General features: G+C 37.9%; 1 long non-coding RNA gene across 1 annotated transcript in view; it reads right to left on the bottom strand.

The window, feature by feature from the left end:
• The window catches only part of LOC147177137 (uncharacterized), a 57,335-nt gene that overhangs the window by 14,606 nt on the left and 18,142 nt on the right, over positions 1-24,587 (bottom strand). Inside the window, exon 4 of the long non-coding RNA XR_015094390.1 lies at positions 10,175-10,300. This is a non-coding gene — a long non-coding RNA (uncharacterized LOC147177137). The remainder of the gene's footprint in view (positions 1-10,174; positions 10,301-24,587) is intronic.

Below are 24,587 nucleotides of genomic sequence, written 5' to 3'. Positions count from 1 at the left end.
GTGGCTTTGCTGCTCTTTTTTATTTTGTTTTTGTTTTTTTACGGCTTTGCTGCGCTTAAGCGCTGATCTCGCATTGCAGTCTGTGGGTCAAATTTGAGATTTTTTGTCTTATTAAAACATTGAATAGCAAAACTGAGAATTAGATTTAAAAGTTTTTCCAAACTGCCAAAACTTTCCCAAAAAGCTTCACTGGTTTGCGACCCGCTGTCCATTTTTTTTTACCGGCCCACGGCATATACAAAAAAATAACATTTCACTCACTCAATGCTATTGGGTGAGGATACTTTTTTTTTTTTAAGCTCAACTCAACTAAAAACTGATTTAAAGATTGTTATCTTAATACATATAGCTCTTGATGGATTTATTCTAGTTGGACACATGGCTGTGGGTCTCTCCAAAATCATGACAAAGCTGAAGGTGTGAAACGATTTCTCAAAATAATACATAATTGCTTGATGGATTGGTTTTTGTTTAATAAAGTCAAATAATGTCTTTAGTGGCCTTTGCATCCATCAATTTTCTGTATGCGGCCCTTTAAGGAAAAAGTTTGGACACCCCTGATTTATGTGGTTGACTGTCAAGTCACAACCAGTGAGTTAGCAACAAGCGTCACTGGCCACTAGTGTGGCTAAACACGTTGCGGACTTACTCTTGATTCAGTAGTTATCACCTTCATGGTGGCGAATAAGCTACACATCTAACAAGTATAGTTTTCGCAAAGGTGTGGCGAGGAAAGATGGAGAAGCCATACTTATTGCTAAGCTAACCGGCTAACACCGACACCGCTAGCGGGTTTAACGCCGAAATTAAGTGCTTGGGGTGATCAAGTCCATTTTTCACAGGCATTTGGCTGAAATCGGGTTAAAGCTGAGGGATTTGTCGAAAAAATGAATGAATGAATGAATAATATACACTTAATATAAAATATTTATATTTTCAGTAATATTTTTCACAATAAGTCCTGATTTGGTTTTGACTTTGGAGGTAGTTAAAAAAAATAAAAAATAATTTAAATTAATTTAGCTTTGCTTCGAGACAAGAATATATTGTTGTGAATAGAAATAACAACATCTGATTATGTACAAATAAAATCCAATTGCTCATTTGTTGAGTGTACTCTGTCTATTGTGTCTATTGTGTTATTGTCTTGTCTATGTCTGCTGTCAAACATGCACAATAGAGTCTAAAGTGCCTGGGATAAATGTGGCCATATATATACATATATGATATATATATTTTGAGCTTTCGACATATACTATGTTTACTTTCTGTAGGGACAAAAAGATTCCTTTGCTAAAATTGTCAGCCTACCTATCTTTGGGGTGGACACCGTAGTCCCACTTCATATTCAAGCCCAAGGGAGGAGGGACTTCCTGGATGCACACGTACACGCACACACACGCATACCCACTTCATATTTAAGTCCTGAGATGGGACAACAGACACAAACGCCGACACGCAGGCCACACACACACGCACGCACCGTCACTTCCCTGTCACATGGCCATGAAAAAGGCCTGAGGGGAAGTGCAGATGGGCTCCTGGAGCTTCATTGAAGGGCAGAGCGGGCACCTGCCTGCCATCACCCTCCAGCAATCTCCCCACCTGCTGCACAACACTGCCCCTAATTTGGCTCTGCGCCAACGCTGACATTCGGTCCCAGGCAGAGTAGAACAATGCGACGGGCTGGTATAGAACAGCTTGCTGGCAGGTGCCACCTCCAATGTGCGCAGGCCGGCCATGGAGTTGTTAACTATTCAATTAAGCCGCGCATCACATCGAGCGCGTGCCAGCGTCTAATTACCCGTGAGACCTTGCGTGTGCGTGGATGACAGCTTTCACACCAGGTTACTGTTATAAGAACATCCACATAGTTAATAGTGTGTGTGCGTATGCTTTCACCTCGCCATTTCCATCTCTCCGCACCAATAAACACTTCTTGAACACAAGCTGCCTTATTGCACTCAGTAAAATATGAGTGTGGGCATTAGATGAAAATAAAAACACTAGCATTTATGCATGTTTGAAAATGACTCCCGACATGTGGCCTCTTCATCTCGCACCATTAAAATAACGACGCGCCAGCCAGAGCTCAGCTTCCGCAGTGCCGCCGCTGACACCCATCAAGACAAATCTATATTTCATGGCCACTTACAGATGTATAAATAGCCAAATGAGGTGCGCTAAACATCTATAAAATGGCACTAAAAGGTTGCCAGAAGATGGCGAGTGTCATGAGCCAGCCGCGCCGGTAATCAATCTGGCCTGGGAGGGGAAGCTGAGGAAAGTGCAGGAGAGGGGTGAGCTGCAAGGCGGCGCGGCTAAGAGGCGAGGAGCGAGCGGTACAACGGGCAGCCAGTAAATCACACGTGCGGGGCACGCTCGCCCCGCTGACACGCAACCACTTCAGGTGACATCGGGCCTGATGGATCGCCACAGTACACTCCATTAAGGCAAACGGGTACGACAGGCACTGACATAACAAACAATTAGTCACCGCTGTGGGTACCGACTTAACATGCCGCAGGCCTGGCAGATGATGATGGGCAGTTGCATTGGCACAGAGAAAAAGAAAAAGAGAAGAAAAAAAAGATACATTATGTGCAACAACATTGGGTATGTAAATGGATTCAAGTAATGAGATCTAAAACAAGAGATGAATCGGAAAGTCTTTCTTTACAAAGATAATAATCTTTGGGTTTTAGTTACAGAAAGATTATTTATTATAGGGTAGATATAAAAAGTCTGCACACCCCTGTTCACTCTAAAAACTGTTGGGTCAAAAGTAACCTAATTATGGATTTTTTTTAAATGGACCGATCAACTTTATGGGTCAATTTAACTCAACTTTCTGGGTTGTTTTATACAAAATGACCCATTTTTTTTTAAAGTAAAGGATCTGACCAATATTTATGAGTTGTTTTACACTTAAAAGACCTATTTCTTGACTCATAGTTGGGTCAAATAGACCCAAGTAGAGGGTCGGTCCATTTTTGACCCAACTGTTTTTCTTAGAGTGTCCAATGCCATTTTTGATTTTAGACAAAAGGCGGGCAACAAACACTCTGGACTGGTCACCTGTCAATCACAAGGTACATTGGCGATAGATACTGAGTGGGAGCTAAAGCCACTCTGCCTGGCCCTGGACCAACGTCAGGCGAAGTTATTTATTATAATGACTAGTGTGTCTCATTGTCGGTACTGCTGCAATGTGCACGACGGAATGTTTTACTGCAGGGTCATTGCAAACAATGACACAAACACTGCATTGCGAGCACCTTTGTAAGGTTTCTTTTTCTCACATTTTTTGATGTATATTTTTTAATATGATACAAAGAAAACATTAAAGTGCAAAAAAATGAACGTCGATCCAATCCAAGTGTGTTACGCAAGCAACAAAAGTTTTCCTTTTTTTTTTATCTTTTTTTTTTTTTACTTGTATTATGCTCTGAAAACAAGCTACTTACGGTATAGCCCCCCCCCCCCCCCCCACAAAAAAAAACTCAAACATTTTTTTTAAAATTTAATTTTGATTGATTATTCACACTTTTGACAATGAGCAGTAGTATAACAGGATGGGGAGAATTCATTATTTGAGAATGACCTCTACCAAAACAAAACAAGTTTCATGATTATCCCATCCAGCAAGTTGACAGAGTAGCTCTTGACACATGCCTACTTATGCTCTCAACGTAGAGGGGACCAGAGTTCAGACGGCCAAGAGAGACACTGGACCTTCAGAGTAGTACAAACATAGCGGAACGGAGTGTGAGAAAATACATATGATTTTTTTTTATTGTTTATATTGAGCTATGGCATCAGACAAAAGAAGAGATTTGAGAACGTATTTGTCAACAGGACCGTTAGCTGAGTCAAAAATGAGTGTGGAAGTCTTTATGGAGTAGCAATCCACTCTTTAGACAAAAGTTACCTATTGTATTCTATCAAAACACAGATTCTTTATCCTTTAGCGTGACTACACTCCATCAATGTCCTTTTTGTCTGAAAGTAGAAAATAAATCCTCGGCTCTATAAATATATGCTCAACAATCTTTCAGATGCACAGGCTCGCTCTATCAAATACAACAGTATATATACAGTAAGCTGCCACTTTAGCAAAACGTCAATTCCTCCTTTTCTCACACTGAATCGGGTTGTTGAAGCACTTAATAACACCGAAAAAATGCCTTTTGCATGATTGAATGTATCTCAACTTCTTCTAAGGATTCCCTAATGGCAGACACGCTGGCCTCTGCTGCTATTATTTTGGAACATTTTATTGCCACGTTCCCCTGCTGTGGAAGCCACAACTGCTGATCAATGACAATCAGTACGAGCCCATCCTCTTGATAAGCAAGCATATAACAAAGGGCTGATTGACCGTGCTTGATTGAAACCCCCTCCTTCTTCAAAAGGGAGATATGTACAAAATTGTGTATGTTTTAATGGCAAAGGCAAGCCCATACTGTGCTCGTTAGCCATGATGACAAACACAAACCTTATACATTCTCCCAACTCTCATTTAGAAAGTGTCTAGAGTCTGAAAGGGAATTTGATAAACAGTAATGAAAGAAAAAAAACAATAGTTGAGAATCAATACAGATACTGAAAAACTTCACAGCATAGTGCAGTTTTAGTAACGGAGGCAGGTATTCATTTAACAACATGTTTATTATTGTGGTTGTAGTTTGTAATTGTGTAGAAGAGACGAGAGTGAAAGTGTAACATTCCGTCCTACCACAGTGTGTAACAGTCAAGGAGCTACTGTTTCCTTCACTGAAGAGCTTACACATATGTTTTATTTTCTATATACTAGTAATTTTCACCACCAAAGGGAAAAGTATTTAACTTAAATGAACTGAACTGTGAATTGTGGAGTTTTTAATTTGTATTTATTATTATTATTTTTAATTCCCTCAAGTTTATTATGGCAACTTGTTTACCGATTAGTCGACTCGTCAATCTATTGACATGCTCTGTTGTTAGCTTTGGCCAGTCTGATCACCACTAGTCTTAAAAATTACAGATGTCAGGCGATTGAAAACTTTTCATGATAATTAATTGCATGACTTCGATAGTTAACTCACGATTAATCACAAATTTTATATCTGTTCTAAATGTACAATAAAATGTACGATAAAAAATGTATTAAGTTTTCATACTTATAATATAAGTGGAAAAAAAATTAAACTAATAAATATATGGCTGCATCTTTTAGTCATTGATACAGTAATTTCATAATAATTAATACAATTGGGTTAAAGTTCAAAACGAGGCTTATATCGATTTGTGTTGAGGTCATTTTTCTGCCACTAGATGGCATAATGCATTTGTAAGACATTGGTGACAGCTCAGCTAATCTTTAACATGTAGTAACTTGTGAAATTCTGACCCCAGTCGCCACAAATGTATGCATTATTATTACATTTATTGTTGCTCAATTTTGACATGGACGTGTACAGGCTTTCCAAGTAAGGGGCGGTCATTAATCGAGCGTAAAAAAAAAATACTGCCGTTAAAGGAACTTTAAATTAACTAAAAACTAGCACACTAGTTTATTATATTCTTCTTTTTCTTCTTCTTCTTCTTCTTCTTCTTCTTCTTCTTCTTATTATTATTATTATTATTATTATGATGATGATGATGATGATGATGATGATTATTATTATTATTATAAATATTAATTCCAGTGCGAGCACAGGACTGGGGAACTCCATCTACGTCGCCAAATTATTATGTCCAGTAATGCATAGGAAACAACTGTGTGATAATGAGAACAATTTTTTTGCAGCCTGCCGTCTTGACGCTGTGCTACGGAACACAAAATGAGAAGCTCATTGAAGAGAAAAACATGCACAGGGCTCACACTAATTATAACTGAATTTAAAGGTAAGTTATATTTTTAATCATTTGTGTTTATATGTTTCAATACGAGTCCGCAAGAAGCACATATTGGCTCTCGTAAAGTCAGTTCTCAATATATCTCTCACAGTGAATCTTGGTATTTGATTGTGCGGGTGTATTGTGCCTAAGACTGGGGCTGCCGAGAGTATATCAGAAATATATGTATTTGTTCCAGCATTCTGCTTGTGCTTGTGTGTGTCCTTGCATCGGGTAAGATGAAGTATAAACATTTTTAAATAGTGATTGTGAGTTGTCCAGATGTGCACCTCCCTTCTCCCAGAGCACCGATGGCACTTTAAGACGCAGACTCGGGTGTACATTAGATTATTAGACTCCAGAGTACAATATTACAGACTGGATAATATTGTTTTTCCCCCTGGCTGATGATTCATTATAAAAATAAGGGATAGTTTACCAGATGTCTCCTGGGGTGACAATAAATCACGGAGACTTGTAACATGGTGGAAAAACAAACACTGTATCTTTTTATTTATTTTCTTCATTCCAGAGTAGAGGGGGTCATTAGACTTGCTTTCATTCAATTTGCAAACTCATTAAGGGTTCTGGCTAATTACGCTACGCAAAATGAGCAAAATCTGATAATGACTTCATTAGTGTGTCTTTCTAATAACAACTCACAAGCTTTAGACGGGACTAGGTTCACAAGCACAGAGAGAGAGCATACATTTAAAAAATTGACAGTAAATTGCACTTTTTTTTTAATTTATCTGGGAAAAAATAATGTATTTGGACTCCTGTGCTTGTGTGCAGCCTATTAAAATGTTGAATAAAATGCATAGAAAAGACCCGCGAAATATAGATAGAGCAATAATGTAAATAACACATACAGCAAAATAGATGTATTTTCATGAGTTGACTTCCAAATGAATGCGTGAGGAGTTGTAGTGTAAGTCATAACATGGCAGCTTGCAATACAGCAACACACATTACATGACCGCATCAATCAGTGCTAAGCTCCGGGGTCATTTTCTAACTGGATATTTCTTTCCTTACCCCCGTCACACTGACTACACCCCATGGCTATTTGTGATGAAATTCAGAGCTGGCGAAAGGGCGAATAAGGGTGAGGTGAGGGGTCTCGGGGGGAAGGGGAGGGAGCAATCTTCCCTCCTCTTTACCTTCTTTCACTTCATACAAAAGTTTTTTGCTTCCTCCATTTTGTAACTGCAATAGAGACCTTGTAAATGAAGGAGATTTGTTTCTAAACACATTACATATACAGTTTTGAACATAATTATTAAACATATTTTAAGTATGGAGATACATAGACATAAAACTTTTTTTCCCCCTTAACATTCTTGGCCGTTTACGTCTCAAACAAGTAGGAATGCATAGCCTTAAGAAAATTGATGAAAGTAGCATCCTTATTAAGTGGGGCATAGGTTAAGTTTAAGTTAAGTTTTCAGTGGACACACCCACAGCGTTTGAAAGAGGAGACACATTTAATTTTTTTTAGCTTGTTTTAAACAATTTAGAAGCTTTTTTTTTTTTAATACAGTGGAACTCCACATATTATATACTCCAAGTCACTTGCTCTTTGAACGTGACGAGTATTTTATTCAGCAATGTCAGAAGATAGCTCATATAGCATCATTGGTTTTATTTCTGGCTCATTTGATGGAAAGCGGCATCACTATAATGAGAAGGCACATCAGTATAAGACTTAACAAAATAAAGGCATACGATGTTGTACATAGGTGTCACTATAACACAATTTTGCAAATTTAATAATACATTTGTGGGGACTGGGATTATTTCATGTTCTAATAATTTACGCTTAATTTGAAAAGAATAACAGACTGTTACTCTCACCAACGTCCAACATAAAACGCTAATGCCACCTAGTAGCAGAAAGATTCTATGCATTTAGCTCCACACAAATCTGACTCAATTTTGACACTCCTTTTAACTGTAATGTATCTTTTTAACTTATGAATTACTATAAAAAGTACTTATACATGAAATAAAAGATACAACAATATTTCTATGAGATAAATCTATTTGTCCACTTTTGTTGATTAACAAGAGCATGAAAAATATGATACAAATATTTTATTGTACATTTAGAACAGATATAAAATGTGTGATTATTAATTAGGAAATCAGGCAAATAATTACAATTTAAAAATTGTAATCAACAGCCCTCACAAAACTTCAACAAAAACAAACAAAAACAAACAAAAACTAAACAAAAAATGTATTATAAATGTAGACAATTCTGAGGCTAAACAACATTCTGCAACAGACTTTGTTGAACTTAGAGGTTCCACTGTAAAGACAACTAAGGAATGTTTGTGCTCTAAAGAGTAGTTTATTCTAATAACACAATACAGATTCTTACTTTGTACAGTATAAGTGTTTTAGTCTCCTCTCCTATCTAAATGATAGAGACAGAGACCAGCAGCTAGTTAGCTCTCGTGGCTAGCTGGATGGATGGATAGATGCTTTTTTTTTTTTAAATGTTGCTGTTATTTTATTTTGCATCAATGGAACAAAAAAAGTTTGTTTTTTGTTTAAGGTCAAAGGTCTCCTATTCTATCCCGCATCTGGTCTCCTGATTAGTTTCCAACAAAACTGCTTGGCTTGTGGTATCATTAACATAACATTTCCACACATCAAGACCAACAATGAAAGCATTTTATCAAGCTCCTTGTCAAATAGCAAATTTCTCATTTTGTTTGTAATATCACTTCCATACTGAGCTCTGATGGCTGCAGACATGGCGGTGAGGGGTATTAGAGAATTGTTATTCCAAAGATAAATGGAGTCATCAATCAAAATTAATAAACCCTCTAGGTTGGGAATGATGCAAGCACACAGTCATGCATGCATGCTTACATATGCACATGCAGCCAAGGTCGTGTTGGGAGAAGGTGGGTAGCAGTGGAGGAGGGGTGACCATTGGCTTGGTTTGATCTGGCTAAAACACACACGCACACACAAAAAAAGCCCATTTTAATCTTTCATCTCGTGGCACTTGAAGTCAGCAGCTTCACTGTCAACTACGGGTATCTATCAACTCACAAGGCAGAACAAACTCATCAAAAACTTGTCACTCTGCCTCCATAAATAATTTGAACCGCTGCTTTGATTACAAATTGTCACCGGTGCCTCAGCCTCCAAACTGCCACGCTCCACAATTAATTGTGAAAAATAAGGACGAAGAGTGTCGGAGGGGGGTGAATGTAAATAAGGCTGCTGAATCAATGTATTTTAATCATTCATCCCTCCAAAGAACTACAGTATATTATAAAGCGATCAAGATGGATACAGATTTGAATAAATGTACAATGCCCAGAGATGTGTGCTGTAATTAAAAGATACAAATTGTCATTCCATATTACTTTCAGGCTGTGCTGTTTTTTGACACCTTGAAAGATGAGATTGTGACACCTTTGATCAACTGTCATGACGCTCACAACAACACAATTCATTACATACTGACAAGTTATAAGACTAAACTAAACACTTAGCTGCAATGTATACATAGAGGTGGAATAAAATGAATTTTATTAAACATCCATGCGCCTTGATTACACATTTATCAAAAATGTGGCCCTTAAGTATTGTTAAACACACTATTTATATCATTAAAAGGAAAAAGAGCTGAATTGAAAATGTATGTTGTAATGCGCGGTGGCTGATCAGCCATAGACGGCGTAGCTCGATAGCAAAAAAAAAAAATGCAGAAGTGCAAAACAAATAATAGGCTGCAAGCCCACAGGTAACTTACTTTATTAAAAGGCAAAAAGTATTTTTGACGCTACCAAGCGTCACAAAAAAAGTGCTGCGTAGGCAAAACAAACAAACTTTGTGGTGCGGTGCCATACTACTGATCGTTACAATGTATATGCGTTCTCTCCAAAAAGCATGGCTCTATGTGATATTAGGGGAGATGTGTTCACTGACTGCTGAAAAAGTCATGAACCTCAAACTGCATGTAAACTTCATTTTTTTAGTTGGGCGTGCAGTAGTGATGGCAAAATGAAGCTTCATGAAGCATTTGCGATATTTTTTGACTCCTCTAGATGGCACTCATGATTCAAAGATGCAATGCAAATGTAATCCATTTTCATTGCACTTGCCTTTATCTTTAAACCAAGAGCACCATCTAGAGGAGTCAAAAAATATCGCAAATGCTTCATGAAGCTTCATTTTGCCATCACTAGTGTGCAGCATTACAGCCTCACTGTTTGCTCTAAACTACAGAAAAATAGGAATGTTCAAACACACTGATGATGTAAATCACCTTAATTCGGTGTAGGCAGCAAATCTCTATACGTGCTCTGTGATTGGCTGGTTAGCAGTCCTTTGTGTTGTCTTGTCTGCCTTTCGCCTGAAGTCAGCCGGCACAGCTTCCAGTTCACCCATCACCCTGAAAGGAGTATTAAAAATATTCGAATTAAATCATTGGTAAGGGCTACAGATTTTTTGGGACCATGGACTTTTTTCCCCCATCTAAATTCTTATGACTGACTTTCAACTATATCCAGGTTTTCCAAGACAATGGACAAAAACAAGTGGAGGGCGTTAAAGCATAGATACAACCAATGTCACACACGGAAGACAACAACAGATAGTCTTCAGCTCTCTTGTTTTTTGTCAACTCGTTCCTTCTTCAGTGAGCCATTATCTGGTGAGTTTAAGTAAATACTACATAAGAAATTAATAAAAAGCCTACACCCCACCTCACACTATTTATTTATTTTGTGTGTGTGTGTGTGTGTGTGTGTGTGTGTGTGTGTGTGGGTGTGTGTGTGTGTGTGTGTGTGTGTGGGGGGGGGTGTGTGTGTGTGTGTGTGTCTGGCAGGATAGAGTGGGGCCAAGCGCCCTTCAGCAAAAAATGAATTTTCCAATTTCAGATTTCAGTTAGTTCTTCCATGAATAAATAAACACATGAATAATTGAAAAGAGCAACATAAATAAATAACATCACAAACATTTTCGCTGGTACTCATAACTATTCTGTAGATAACGCGAGCTGCATATTAATGGTAAAACAGTACGTGTAGCACTTTGAGATGCATTATTCACCTTTCAGCTCTAAACCAGATTAAACTTCTCTCAAGAAACGCTAAAATTCTCAGCAATGATGTTTCAGGTTGGTGCAAATTATGACATACAAGGACACTGTGGAAAACAAACGAGTGACCAGTCAAATGGAAGGGGAAATAAATAAACCAGCAAAAAGCCGGCATAAATTAAAATGATCAATCCAGTGCTCTAAGTAAAATACACTTTTTGGGACATTTGGACAGAAGGGCAGTGAGGAAAATGTCTTCAATGGGCCCAAGGTTCTGTTTAAGAAAACTCGGTGGACAAAACTACTAAAACAAATGATAGCGGAACCCATCAATGAAGGCAGGGGGGTGATCACAATTAGCAGCATTTTTTTTTTTTTTAAATGGAGCATATACACCATTTTGTATAGCATTTGTACTTGGATTATAAATGTAATGAATATGTTTTGTCTTATCTTGTGCAACATGGATAGGACAACACAAGGATTTAAAACAATTTCACACTAATATGAAGATTATACGACCTCATCAAGAACGATCTCATTACCACTTGTGATAATGAAGAAAGGATTGCCTGTATAATGTGCTCGTCCCCAAATGGGAAGGAGGTGCTGGAGGTGACGTTCCTGCTGAATGAGGAGTTAAACACTGATTACGATTGGAATGATATTAGAATAAAGAAGAGCGCATCAACAAACAGTGGAAGTAGTTGCCCCTTGTCCTCTGTTGGGCTCTTTTTGCACAAAGCTCATTAAGGGATATTGTTAACACGCCTTCTAAGCACAAAATGTTAATTAAAAACAAACAGGCTAGTATACATTTTAACGCCTTGCTTATGAATGCCACAGAAAAAAAAAAAACTAATTTCCTCTGTGGTTCTGTTGATTGCGGTCTGATATGGTGTTGAAGTTAATTAGAATCCTTTCATGTGATGTGATGAGGGGCATGACCGCATGACACGCCGCCACCAGCTCCCCTCCCCCTTCGCCACCACAACAGCAATCACCCCCGACCTGTTCATAATTACTGTAGAATTGAGTAGATTCAAGGTCCCGATCTAAATTGAAGTCATCAACCTTTACGGCCATTCCAGAGACCGAGGATCTGGTTCTGAACCAACGAATGCCAGTCTTGGACCATGACCAGACCAGGTTGTTCATCTGGAGCAGTATAGTTCCATTCTGTGAAATGTGCATTTTCAAACAAATCCTCAACTGATACTGCACTGCAATTTTGAACCCTATGTTTGTATATGTCAAAATTGGACCAAAATTCAATATACAGCCTGCCAAAAGTCACTATATATGTACTGAGACATTTCTATTCAGTTTCAAGTATCATTCAAACAAATGTGAGGCATTTGACAGTTTTGCAGTTTTTGTTGACACATTATTCCATAGCCGATGCCTTGCCAATTAACATTGAGCAGTGTTGCAAAATTGCCATCGGGGGCATTACGTTTGTCTCTCCCTGACTTTGAGAAGCTTTACGTCCCTAACACTGCTCCAATGCTTTGTACAAAATACAATTCATGCAAACAGGATCTGATCTTGACAAACCAAGCCATTGAACATCGTGCCACAACAACTGCTAATGAAAACACCCAATTCCTACAGCAGGCATTTGGGCAAATCTATCTGGAGGTCTGCATTATAACTCAACAGCAACAAAAACTCATTTCAGCAGATGTTTCCGAGAGTGATCAAGTTTTACTTCAGACCGACTTCAGGATGTTCAAAAGCTTTAAGTGGAAGACGCTCAGCAACCTGCATACCCGGAAACTGCACTACACGTTGGAGCTAAGGTTCTCAAACTGGCACATACTGCATCTGGGAAAAAAAAACTAAATGCAAGTGTATGGAGTAATCACCATCCTATTCTCCACAAAAATAGAATCGCGTTGGAAACATTGCTTCTGCCATGACCTTCAATCATCTGTGTATTGTGTTGTGAGAGAGCCGCAGAGACTTCATTAAAACAACACGTCTGTCAGAGCGCTGATAAGTTTTTGCAAAACCGACACCCAAAGAGGAGGTGGCATCACTTTTATGAAGTGACAAACTCACACAGTGGCAAGATCAGCCCATAAAAGTCCACCGCGGATGAAATGAGCGAGTGTTCGCTGGCGTGATAATATACTGTGCTGTGCACCTCTGCGGACCCTTCAATTAATCAACCTGTCCGCACTTTGTTTTGAGAGTAATCTCGGCCAACCACCCCAGAGGCACTCAGCAATAAGTGCTGTGCTTTGAAGGCCGTTGGTTTACCGCGCGCGCTGTAAAAACACCTCAACTCAAATGCCATACTTTCCTTGTGAACCACCAGCGAATTTGGCTAGCCTATCAAAATGATCTCTTGTAAGGGTTTCGTAACCCTCACCTGCAATTGTAAGACAATAAAATTAAGATTTGCACATTAGGACTTTATGGCTTCATTTGATTCCATATAAAAGTAATAGTAATAATAATAATAATAATTATTATTATTATTATTATTGTTAATATTATTATTAAAAAAGAAATATTGTTATTATTATTAATATTATTTAAACATAAATATTTTTATCATTATTATTATTAAAATATGATTATTATTATTATTATTGTTATTATTGTTATTATTATAAACGCGATTTTAGAATATTCAGTTCTAAATTCCATTCATAATTTACATTTCATGGGCTTCATTCTATAGGACTTGAAATAGAGGATGTCATCATATGATTGTTTTTTACAGACTACCGGTAGTCAACTTTACTACTTCACAATGATGTTTAGAGGATGATGTTGACTCGCTAATCATTTTTGGCTGGAGGCAACGGAGAAGTGTGCTGAATTTAATTATCCACCTTGACTGATGAATAAATCTTGATTGCCATTGGTCATGCACAAGTACGAACTAGTCGACCAATTGACTAGCAATTAGTTGAGCTCGACTTGACTTTTTCACATTAATGTAGACTTTAAAAAAAATCTGAAGTCCTGCAAACAATAGGGAGAAAGTTTCATGTTCCCATGTTTTCAATCATCAATGTGCATTGAACAACATTCTCACTTATAATCAAAACATGACTGGGGTCCATTTCACAAAGCATGTTCTACAAACCGAGAATAACCCTGAACAGCGAGTTGACACAGGTTGAGTGAGGAAACTCAGCATTTTTGGTTCCAGGACAGTTGATTTGAGGTAGTTATATCAACGCAGAGTAATTTCACCTGGCGTTGCCACTACACTAAAAAGTCCACATCAATGGAGGCCCGATTTGTCGAGTCACCATGGCAACGGGGAAGCGCAGAGCGCGGTGCCGCCTCTGCTTCCGTGTTTGTTTGTTTTATACCCCTCTCAACTAAAAATTAGTTTTTTCTTTTTTTTTCTTTTTTAAAGAGCTCAGTATTGTTCATTCGGTAATGTCATCATCATTGCTCTTTTATTTTTATTTTTTTAATATATATATATATATATATATATATATATATATATATATATACATATACATATATATATATATATATATGCATTATTTTTTTTTGTATGTGGGTGAGTATGTGTATGTGCGTGCGTGCGTGCGTGCGTGCGTGCGTGTATTTGTTAACTCACCAAAAACCTATTAGAAAAAAAATCCCATACCGTTCACCTAAACCGAACACCGCCGTCAGGAGACCCAAGGGGACCAAAGAAGGAAAGTGAAATCCAGCACCGACGAGACACCACCCACCGGGCCACCCACCAGAATTCTTCCCCAACCCCAGAAACATCTCAATTCTAACAAATCCCCCCCAAAAAAAAAAAAATCAGGGAGACCTCAAGACCTCAACTAAAAATCTTAATGCGATCACATGGCGAATTTCGAAAAAAAGTGCAACACCGTAGCGGTTCGTGGGAGAACGTTGCTGCGCGGCTCAATGCGTAAAATTAAATGTAGTCCTTTGCAATCACAATAATATTACAGGGGAAACCTACTTGAATGGTAACTCATTAATTTATTTCATTTAGGTACAATCCTGCCGAGGGGAAGCGCACTTGACTTAAGATGAAATAAAAAAACATTATTCAAAAAATGGAGCGCAACACACAATATATGCTGGGATGTGAGCGCATATGACTACGGCTGGTAATGTTGGAAATGTAAGGACGGATTTATGTAGATGATGGACTGTGATATGAATCGAAACTGTCCGGAAATGACAACATATATCTCTGCGCGGTCTGATAACAATCTTACGACCAATATTTAATTACCTGCGCAATAATGCGGCACCTTCATCAATAGGGTCGTTGTCAAAAGGACATGTTTGTGACAAAAGTGGACTTTACGCTATAGACTATAGGCGTATTTACGCAAAAACTCGCTGCAGCTGCCTTTATGAATGAGGAAATTAATGCCGTGTGTGGCTAAAAACCTCAGAGAAAACCCCGAGGTTCATTGTGAAAAACCTGCAACCGACCAGGTTTGGTTCATGGACGCTGTTACTACGGTAAATGACCGAGAGCTTAAATGACCTCTTTTTATGAAACAGGCTAGAGTTACCTCTTTTTCTCTTGTTTCATTTACCTCCCTTTCTGAAACGGAAAATGCAGTTTCCCACATTTCAGGGTTTCTTGATCCAGAGTTCTCACTAAACCTGCTTTGTGAAATAGACCCCTGGTCTCGAATGATATCCATCAAAGATGTTGAGCGAGACAGGGTCAAAGGTTTTTTTGTCAGCACTCTAATGGCCACATTTCCAATTCCGCAGGCTGCAAGAGTAACGGTCATTAGATATTTCAGTCTTTCCCTGACATTTCGGGGGCTACTGTGTTAAGAAATTATACTGAGGTGACTGCAGGCTTGAATGGGCAATAGAGAACACAATTTGCTATTGCAAAGGAAATTAAATTTCAAGCTGGAATGACTGTGTGTGAAGCCGGCCTTAGAAAGTGATTGCTCTTAAAATGGATGACCTCCCGCCTTCTCCCAACCATGAAGGATTACTGCGGACCATTCTCTAAATATTTGACCAGCATATGTGAATATACCATTCATTCTTCAAGGCCATAGACAATGAATGTTTTCCTCCTGCACTCGCTTTGAAAAGAGCTTCTGACCTCCATCCTGAAGGCAACATACATACAGTATGTGGCAGCTCTTTTTGAAGTGGGAACTTAATTTTCCTTTAAAAGGAGAGGTCAGGAGGTCAAAACATTCCAAGTCACTGTTCTGTGTGAAAAATGGAAATAACAACAACAACAACAACAATGAAACCAAGGCAAAGGCCATACATGTTTACATACAGGGCAGTACTCAACATAAATGAGTACATTTTGACATATTTGTTAGAAAACCACGAGTTGACTTAGGTGAGTATTAGTATACCATTCTACAAATTACTCTCACGAACGCGGCTATTGCATTTTTTTTAAAGCCCTTTACCGCAAATATGAGAAAACACCATACTAGTAAATTCATATGCATCCAAAATATCTTCTTTTTTTTTTTTAACACTTCCACTTTTAAAACAGTTGTCATTTTGCCTCCTCAAAAAAAAAAAAAAAAAAGGCAGCAGATGAATCTACCTCAATTTTTTAAAAGTGTAAGCACACCTTACTTTTGCGTAAAGCATATCACACCTCTGAGATGATACATTAGCAGGTTACTGCCAGAAAGCCCGAGCAATAAGATGACAAGAAACACAACAGTGGCTGCACACACACGCACACACACACCCCCACACACACACTGGGTGGGTTCGTCCCTGTGGGGCAAACTTATGTGTTGCTGCATTTAAAAACCACTTTTCCTGGGCTGTGACCTTACATCGCCTCCGGAGAAAGACAAAGTGTGCGAGATTAAGAAAAAGAGAAATAAAGCTGAGGATATGAACATGGAGAAGAAGCTCGATTGGGGAAACACAAGTAGGAACCCCTGCACACGCTTTTCCACCCTGCACTGCAGACACTGATGTATAATTTTAATATCTCTAATTTCCACAGCCGCGTTTTCCAAATGTCATTTTCCAATTTGTGTCAAACCGTGTGACCATTTTTCTTAATACAGCTTATGACAAGCGTGGTGGCGAGGCAGATATGCAATTCAGATGGAGCGTTTTACAGGCACAACAGCAGACACACTGGGGTGTTTGTGTGTTTATCTTTATCAGTGTCAGCTCTCAATGTTGTTTGGCCAACGACCCAGCCAAATATGTGCCTTCGGGGAACACGACCATAATTCCGTCATAAATGGAATAATCATCTTTATCATAATAGGAGTTACAATGGTAGTAATGAGAATGCATTACAATAAGAATTGACATTAGGGGCTTGAAATTGGGCGATGGCTGATTTGTAATGTTAATTAATAAAACACAACCTGCTTTTTAGGTAAATGTTGTTGTGATAAGACACATGAAGCAAATATTCTAATGACATATGACAGAAAGCGCATGATATGCTAATAAGCTTGATGTGACATTATAGACTTAGCTTAATGGTACATTTTGATGATCCAGAAATAACTGACTGGTGGTGGTTTTAGATCTGAACCTTACCTTGAAAAAGTAACTTAGCTACTTTACTGATTACTTGCTTTAAACATAGCTAATTTAGATTACAAGTTACTTTAATAGTTGCATTCAGCAGATACCTACAACCTTGCTTAAAGTAAAAAAATATATATAAAAAAAGAGACCCGGTGACAGTGACATTTAAGAACGTTTGTTTTCATTAAAAATAATTTAAAAACAACTTTTGGACTTATAAAAAGAAGGCATTTTCAAGGATTTCACGTAACATAAATTTGCTAACTTTTTTACACGACATATTTAAATATGAATGTTGCAATGGGAAAACTCAACATTTATAACACACATTGCTTGAGGACGTCTTGGAGTCACACAATCTAAATGCATACTACCCTGCGATCAGTTTTGTTGTTGTTTTTTGACGGTGTTACTGGAACAATGTAGAAAACACTCTACAGCACAGTGTACAACAAACTTTAACATTTTTGTTTTTAGCTGACACAAAGTCAAAATAGTGACTGCACTTTCAGCTTGAAAATGCAAATCTCTCTCCTTCCTCCATTGCCGTTTTGAATACACACGTGAGTCGTCAGTGCTGAAAACGACGATGTCACTCCCTCAGAGGGAATGGGAATTTGAATATTCCCATAATGCATTTCACTATGTTCAATATTGGAGTACTGTATGGTTATTTTTTTTCAGTGCCTTCAGTGAGTACTCTAGTGTTAGGAAACATTAGGCAGCATTTTTCGCAGCCCCTTTTGCTCGGCAGAGAGGTCGGCGCTGCAGGACAGTCGACGCTGGTGCGCTGGATGGATGGCGGTGGGGATGACCACGAGAATGTCGGTGGTGTGCGCAGGATGAGGAGATGGAGGTTTGGCGCTTAAAAGAAAAGCACTTTAGATGGGACTGGAAAATTGGACCATTCAGTTTTTTGTGTGTGTGCGTATGGTGCTCATCACGGACGCAGCAGCTGCTTGTTTACGACCTAGCTTGTAGCAAACTTAGCTTGTAGCAGACGTGTGTGTGTGTGACTGATTCTCTCCTCTTTCATCTATAACTGCTTCAAACATCAAAGCGTATGTAGTAGGAATGAAAAAAAAATGTTGGTTTGTTGTGATTGTATTATATTGTATTGTAGCTATTGTATTGCTGTTAATGTTTGTTCTGTGTTGTGTTTCTGTAAAGTGCTTTGTGACAGCTAAGGCTATATAAATAACCAGTCCCAGTGAGGACACACACTTCTGGACAGCCAACACAAGATCCCAATAGTCTGGTGGAGATGGGTGGGGGTCAACATCACAAATAGTGCAGGGGGGTGGCGAGGGGTGAAAATAGCAAGAACAAGTTGCTGGAAATGAAATTTCAATTCATCCAGTCCCTTTTCTGCACAGTTGCGAGAGGCTGTCGTTGAGAGGGAGGGATCAATAGAGTTTAGACAGCAGGGCAGCTTTTCTAAGCGCCAGATCAATAGGAAGGAGAAAGGAAAAAAGACCCTGGCTTTTCTTTGCCTGTTGTAGTAAATACGGACAAATCAGTGGCCTAAGGCTAAATGGATTGATCAGCTGTTTCCGAGTTCTGTGTTGTAAATAAAGATCCATTCTGAAGTCTGTAAGTGAGGCCCATGGGCGAGCGTGTGACCATTTGGACCAGTTTTTGCAAGTGGTCTCAGACTCAGACAACACCAGTATATCTAATACGTCTATGAATTCTCGACTCCTGTTTTCCTCCTAAAAAGTTTCAAAGTGACTTATTCAAAACCGTTCACTTGCATTTGAAAAAAAAAAAAATCTAATCTAATTTTCTGGCTCATACACATTTTCAACAGGCATGAAATGTGACCTTTTCCCCAACTTGTCTACTGGGCCGTGACATAGGCGGCTGTGGCAGATTAAAGCCTCCACCAATATGTTGGGTGATAATCAGAGGCTAAGATCCTGACAGGATGACTGATCACATGCCGGCTTTGCCTCACCTCTGGACTTATTAAAGAACAACACCACCAGGCCACGCTTTCACAAAATGTATTGGTCAACCAAAGTGGAACGTGTGTGGAGAAATTCGTCACGATAAATGCAAAGAAAACCGCTGTTCATCTTTGTACCCTAAGAAGATGTGTGTGTCTGTCAGATGAGAAGGGAAAGGGTTGCTGGTGGGCTGACAAGAGCAAATGTTGGCTTTCCCTCTTCCATGTGTCCAAATTCCTTTCCCTGTTGCTTTGTTTCCTGATACAAAGGTCATGGCTAAATCGCAACATAGAAAAGTGGGCTTGTATATAGATAGAAGAGGGACTCGAGCTGTAAGTGACATCCTGCATGTGTGACCGGCTTTTCCTAGAACACACTACACACTACACATGATGTCAGATTTTTGTAAAAAAGGCAAATCTTTTTGAATTTATTTTTCACCATTAACTCATTCCCTGCCATTGACGGCTAAACACGTCAAAAATACATTTGAACTATTTCTATTAGTTTAACATTTTTTTTCTAGAGTATGAAAAGCTAGATTTTTTTTATTGTACATTTAGAACAGATAAACATTTGTGATTAATCGTGAGTTAATTAATAAAGTCATGCGATTAATCACGATTAAAATTGTAATCACCTGACGCCCCAAATTTTTAGAATCTTTTCTGCTTTTTAAAAAACAACAACAAAACAATTCATTCGCTGCCATTGACGGCTATAAACGTCGAAAATTCATTTGAACTCATTTCTATTAGTTTAACATTTTTTCCACTTTTGTTAACAAGAGTATGAAAACCTAGATTGTTTTTTCATTGTACATTTAGAACAGATATAAAATCTGCAATTAATCATGAGTTAACTAGTGAAGTCATAAGATTAATTACAGTTAAAAAATGTAATTGCCTATCGCCCCTAATTTTTTATAATTAAAAAAAAAATGAATTCATGGCAGTGAATGAGGTAATGTGATATTGCGATCTGTTACCTGTAAAAGTCAATTGGGGAAAAAAATACACAGGGGAAAAAATAAGCTGCAATAGTTTTGGTTGCGCAAGTGTTCACACCCGCTTATAAATAGGGATATGGCTGTGGTCAGAATTAGCCAATCACATTCAAAATCATGGTAAATGGGAGTGTGCAAACACCTGCCACCATTTAAAGATTCTACTAGAACATCTGAAATTAATCTGTGGTTTATCAGGAGATGCTTTAAATAGTGGAAAGCTGAATCCCATTTAACATGAATTTTAATGCAATTTGTTAATTCTGAACACAGGAGGGTGTGCACACTTGTGCAAACCACATTATCTCAGTTTATTTTTGCACAAACCGATTCCAGTTTCCCCCCCAAATTAATTGTACAGGTTACAGGTCACAATAATGGGCAAAATGTTTTGAATGGATTTATCTTGGTGTCATCTTTTTATTCAACAGGGGTGTGTAGACTTTTTATACCCACTGTCGGGACATAAAAGCTAGTTGCATTTTTACTTCATTCCAAAGTTCTTCCACAAGATCCTTCAACCATTAAATGGCTTAAGAGCTGTAGCTAATATTTCACATTATAGTGTTAAAGCATAACTTTTATGTGGGGTATACATTTATGCTTTTGTACATATATCTCGCATATTAACATACAATAATAAGCCTCCAGAGGTTAGAACACATCACAACTCGCTGGCTTCCTGAACACATTACTTTAATAATGCCATTCCTCTAATATATGTATGCATCACATTTTGAAAAGAAGCAAGCAACAATATCTATTAAAATGCTGAAATGTCTCCAGGAGCTATTTACAGAAGCAATAGATTATTATTATTATTTTTAAAGTGGGTGTAGCCTGACATAAGAGTGACAGCCCTGGCTCGCTTCCTTCACCAAACACAATGACAAAGTCGTCACACAGGAGCGGTCATTAAAAATTGAGATTACAGCTTCCTCCTCCTGCCTGTGAGAAAGAATTGTCTTTCTCTGTTTGTTAATAACGTTGTTTTTCTTCCAATATTAACATGCTGGTGGTGACAGATAGTGAGCCAGCTGCCTGCTTGCGTATCTGATCAAACCTCATTTACTTGACTGAGAGATTGAATGTAGCTTGTGATCATTAACAAGATGTCTGCCTATAAAAGGAGGTCCGGATGTTTGCTACCAACACATTTTCATCTCACTTGACGCTGCTCTTTTCCATGTTGTCATTCAGTGAACCCAAATACATCTTTAAGAAACTTAAAGCAAGAATATGGTGTACATTTCCTATCAAAGTCTTGACGCTGTCTCATAGCACTAACGTCTTCTTAGCTAATGTTGCAGTTGTAATACATAAAAAACAAAAAAAATCCAGGTTATTAATAGCTTAATAATGAAATACAATCAATATTAATCACTAATAACCAGTTGTACATGAAAAAACTATTTAATAATCGCGGGTTGGCTCTCTAACTGGCTTGTTTAAGATAAAAGTCACTGTAAGCTTTTACCATTTTTAACTTACAGTCACAATATTATACTAAAGAAAAAGTGCTTCCTGAAAATGTTATTTTTTCATTACGTCTAGTGATTCGTGACAAGTAAAAAGAAGCCTTATTGTGAAATGTAAATGCACTTAACCATTTATAACTAACATAGACCGCATATTATTAGCACTACATGTGGAATAACTATTTGCAAAACAGGAGGTCACTCTCGCTGCTATCTAATTAAGATTAATAAGCCTTAGCAACATATTTACGTATGAATTAAAAATAAACTGACAGTATAAGCACTAGTTGACCTCTAAGTTGTTAATTAAAGCTAATAGAATGAATTTGTTTGTGGGTCAAACTGTTTCCATTTATTTATTTATTTATGTAATATTTTTTTTTTAAACTATATGCAAGCAATGATTTTACGGACATTTTAACCATCTCTATTAGTAACTGACTATACGGTTATATTCCAAAATGTTGTTACTTTTGTGGTAATACCCTGGAAGGATATTTTCTGACTTTTTACTAATAAAATATTAAAACAGCCTCTACTCTCATACTGTTACAGTCTGATGATCGGCACATCTCAATGAGTGCTTCTTAATGTGGTCACGTCCCCACAGACTATCTGTTCCATATCGCCTCTTTCTCCCCACTGTTTTGAGGTATTTGGTGTATTCTTGGGAGAAGAGATGAGCTACTGAGTGTTTATGTTCCTGACTTGTAGAGTGCCTTCTAATATGTAACACAGCACACTTTGGTATTCAAATGCCTGGGGCTATTCTCTAAGTGGTCTTTACTTTGAAAACACAGGAGCCCTCCAGGGGGCGACGAGCAGTGGTTGTGTGCTTGTGAGCGTACACATGAGAAGGTGGTAATCTGGGAGGGAAGATAAAGAAGATGAGGAGTCGGAATAATATATCCATAAACTACCGGTCTGTGTCGGACCGTGATAGGGATTGGGGGTCTTATGGAATCCACTGAGGCTTTATCTGTAATAATACATTCTTCTGATGCATATGGGGGGGGGATTGACATGGACTCAGTTGGGAAAATCATTCAACATGCATTGTCACTGGGTCACACCACATCGGATTTGAACTAAAACCATTCAGATATGACAGATGTTAAGACTGCCTTAACTTTTTCAACAAATAGTGCGATAGCCTGTGGCGGCTCATCAATATAGGTCACTAGGGCGCCGCAACACTGCTCAGATGATTCACCCTGAAGAAACTAAATGAAGTAATTATAATTAAATATTAACTCATTCACTGCCATTGACGGCTATAGACTATTTCTATTAGTTTAACATTTTTTTCTACTTTTGTTAACAAGAGTATTTTTTTATTGTACATTTAGAACATATATAAAATTTGTGATTAATTGTGAGTTAATTAGTGAAGTCATGCGATTAATTACGATGACAAATTTTAATCACCTGACACTCCGAATTTTTTATTATTTTTTAGTCGCGTAGGCGATTCACATTTTTAATTGTAATTAATCGCATGACTTCAATAGTTAACTCACGATTAATCACACATTTTATATCTGTTCTAAATGTACAATAACATTTTTTTCTAGGTTTTCATACTCTTGTTAACAAAAGTGGGAAAAAATGTGAAACTAATAGAAATAGTTCAAATGAATTTTTTTATGTCTATAGCTGTCAATGGCAGCCAATGAGTTAAAATCAAAATATATCAATGTGTGAAAATTTTACACGTGCTTTAGCTCCTCTTCAATTAAATTTTATCCATGTCTGTCTTTAAAAAAACAAAACAAAATTCACTGCCCTGCTGCTTCAGTTTGTTTTTATGAAGACTCAAGGTGTAACTATAGATTTTCTTCATTCATTTATTTCACAGTCCCTGTTTTGATAATAAGATCATGACGTACTTTGCAATTTCCATCCCTAATTGCATGTCCTCTCATTGCTTGGTATCAATGCTTCTAAAAGTAGAACATCGGAAGAGCACATATGAAACATATAAAACCTCTCTGACATTTTTTTTGTAACTAATTAATCAAGAGTTCAACAGACACAGCACAAGCACAACAGCAGAGACGAGACGGTGACCCAATTAAAATCAACTTGAAGCTCAGACTCACTCATCAAAGTAAGTGCTGCACACAATGAGCAAGAATACAAGGAGAACAAGCTCCATCGGTACCTGAAAAGACTCGCTGCATTAATATTCCACCCTAATGAAAGCAGTCACCCCCTTCCAATTCCCTTGCACTTATCTGCTGGTGTTTGGTTTGCAAATATTATGTCTTGTAATGATCATCACATTTTTTCCCCTACAGATATGTAGATAGGATCAGAGACCATTACCAGAATGACAGGTTAAATGAGAAAAACGCTGTTAAAAAAAGTTTTTAAAAAAGTTGCCATTGTATGTTGACAAAAAACAACAACAACAGTCAATTCAACTTTGGCCATTTGCCCACCAATTGGGGGGATCCTTAACGGAAAGCTCTAAGTTAATTGGAAGAAAAAAAATGAAACAAAGTTGGAACTATGGTATATTATAGTCAAAGTTGACTCAATGCAAAACCCTTTAAATATGGTATGCAAAGTTTCGTTTTGGTGGGGGGGGGGGGGGGCTGCCATTGGGCCTAGCAGTATATGTGGTGGGAGAATATTAGCAAGAAAGGAAATATGATGTCAGATATAGAAAAATGTGATATAATTTTTGA

This window comes from Leptonotus elevatus, chromosome 3 (genome assembly GCF_054856555.1).
Source record: "Leptonotus elevatus isolate MCC_2025b chromosome 3, RoL_Lele_1.0, whole genome shotgun sequence".
Taxonomy (NCBI): Eukaryota; Metazoa; Chordata; class Actinopteri; order Syngnathiformes; family Syngnathidae; genus Leptonotus; species Leptonotus elevatus.
This window is presented reverse-complemented; position numbering and strand designations above follow the sequence as displayed.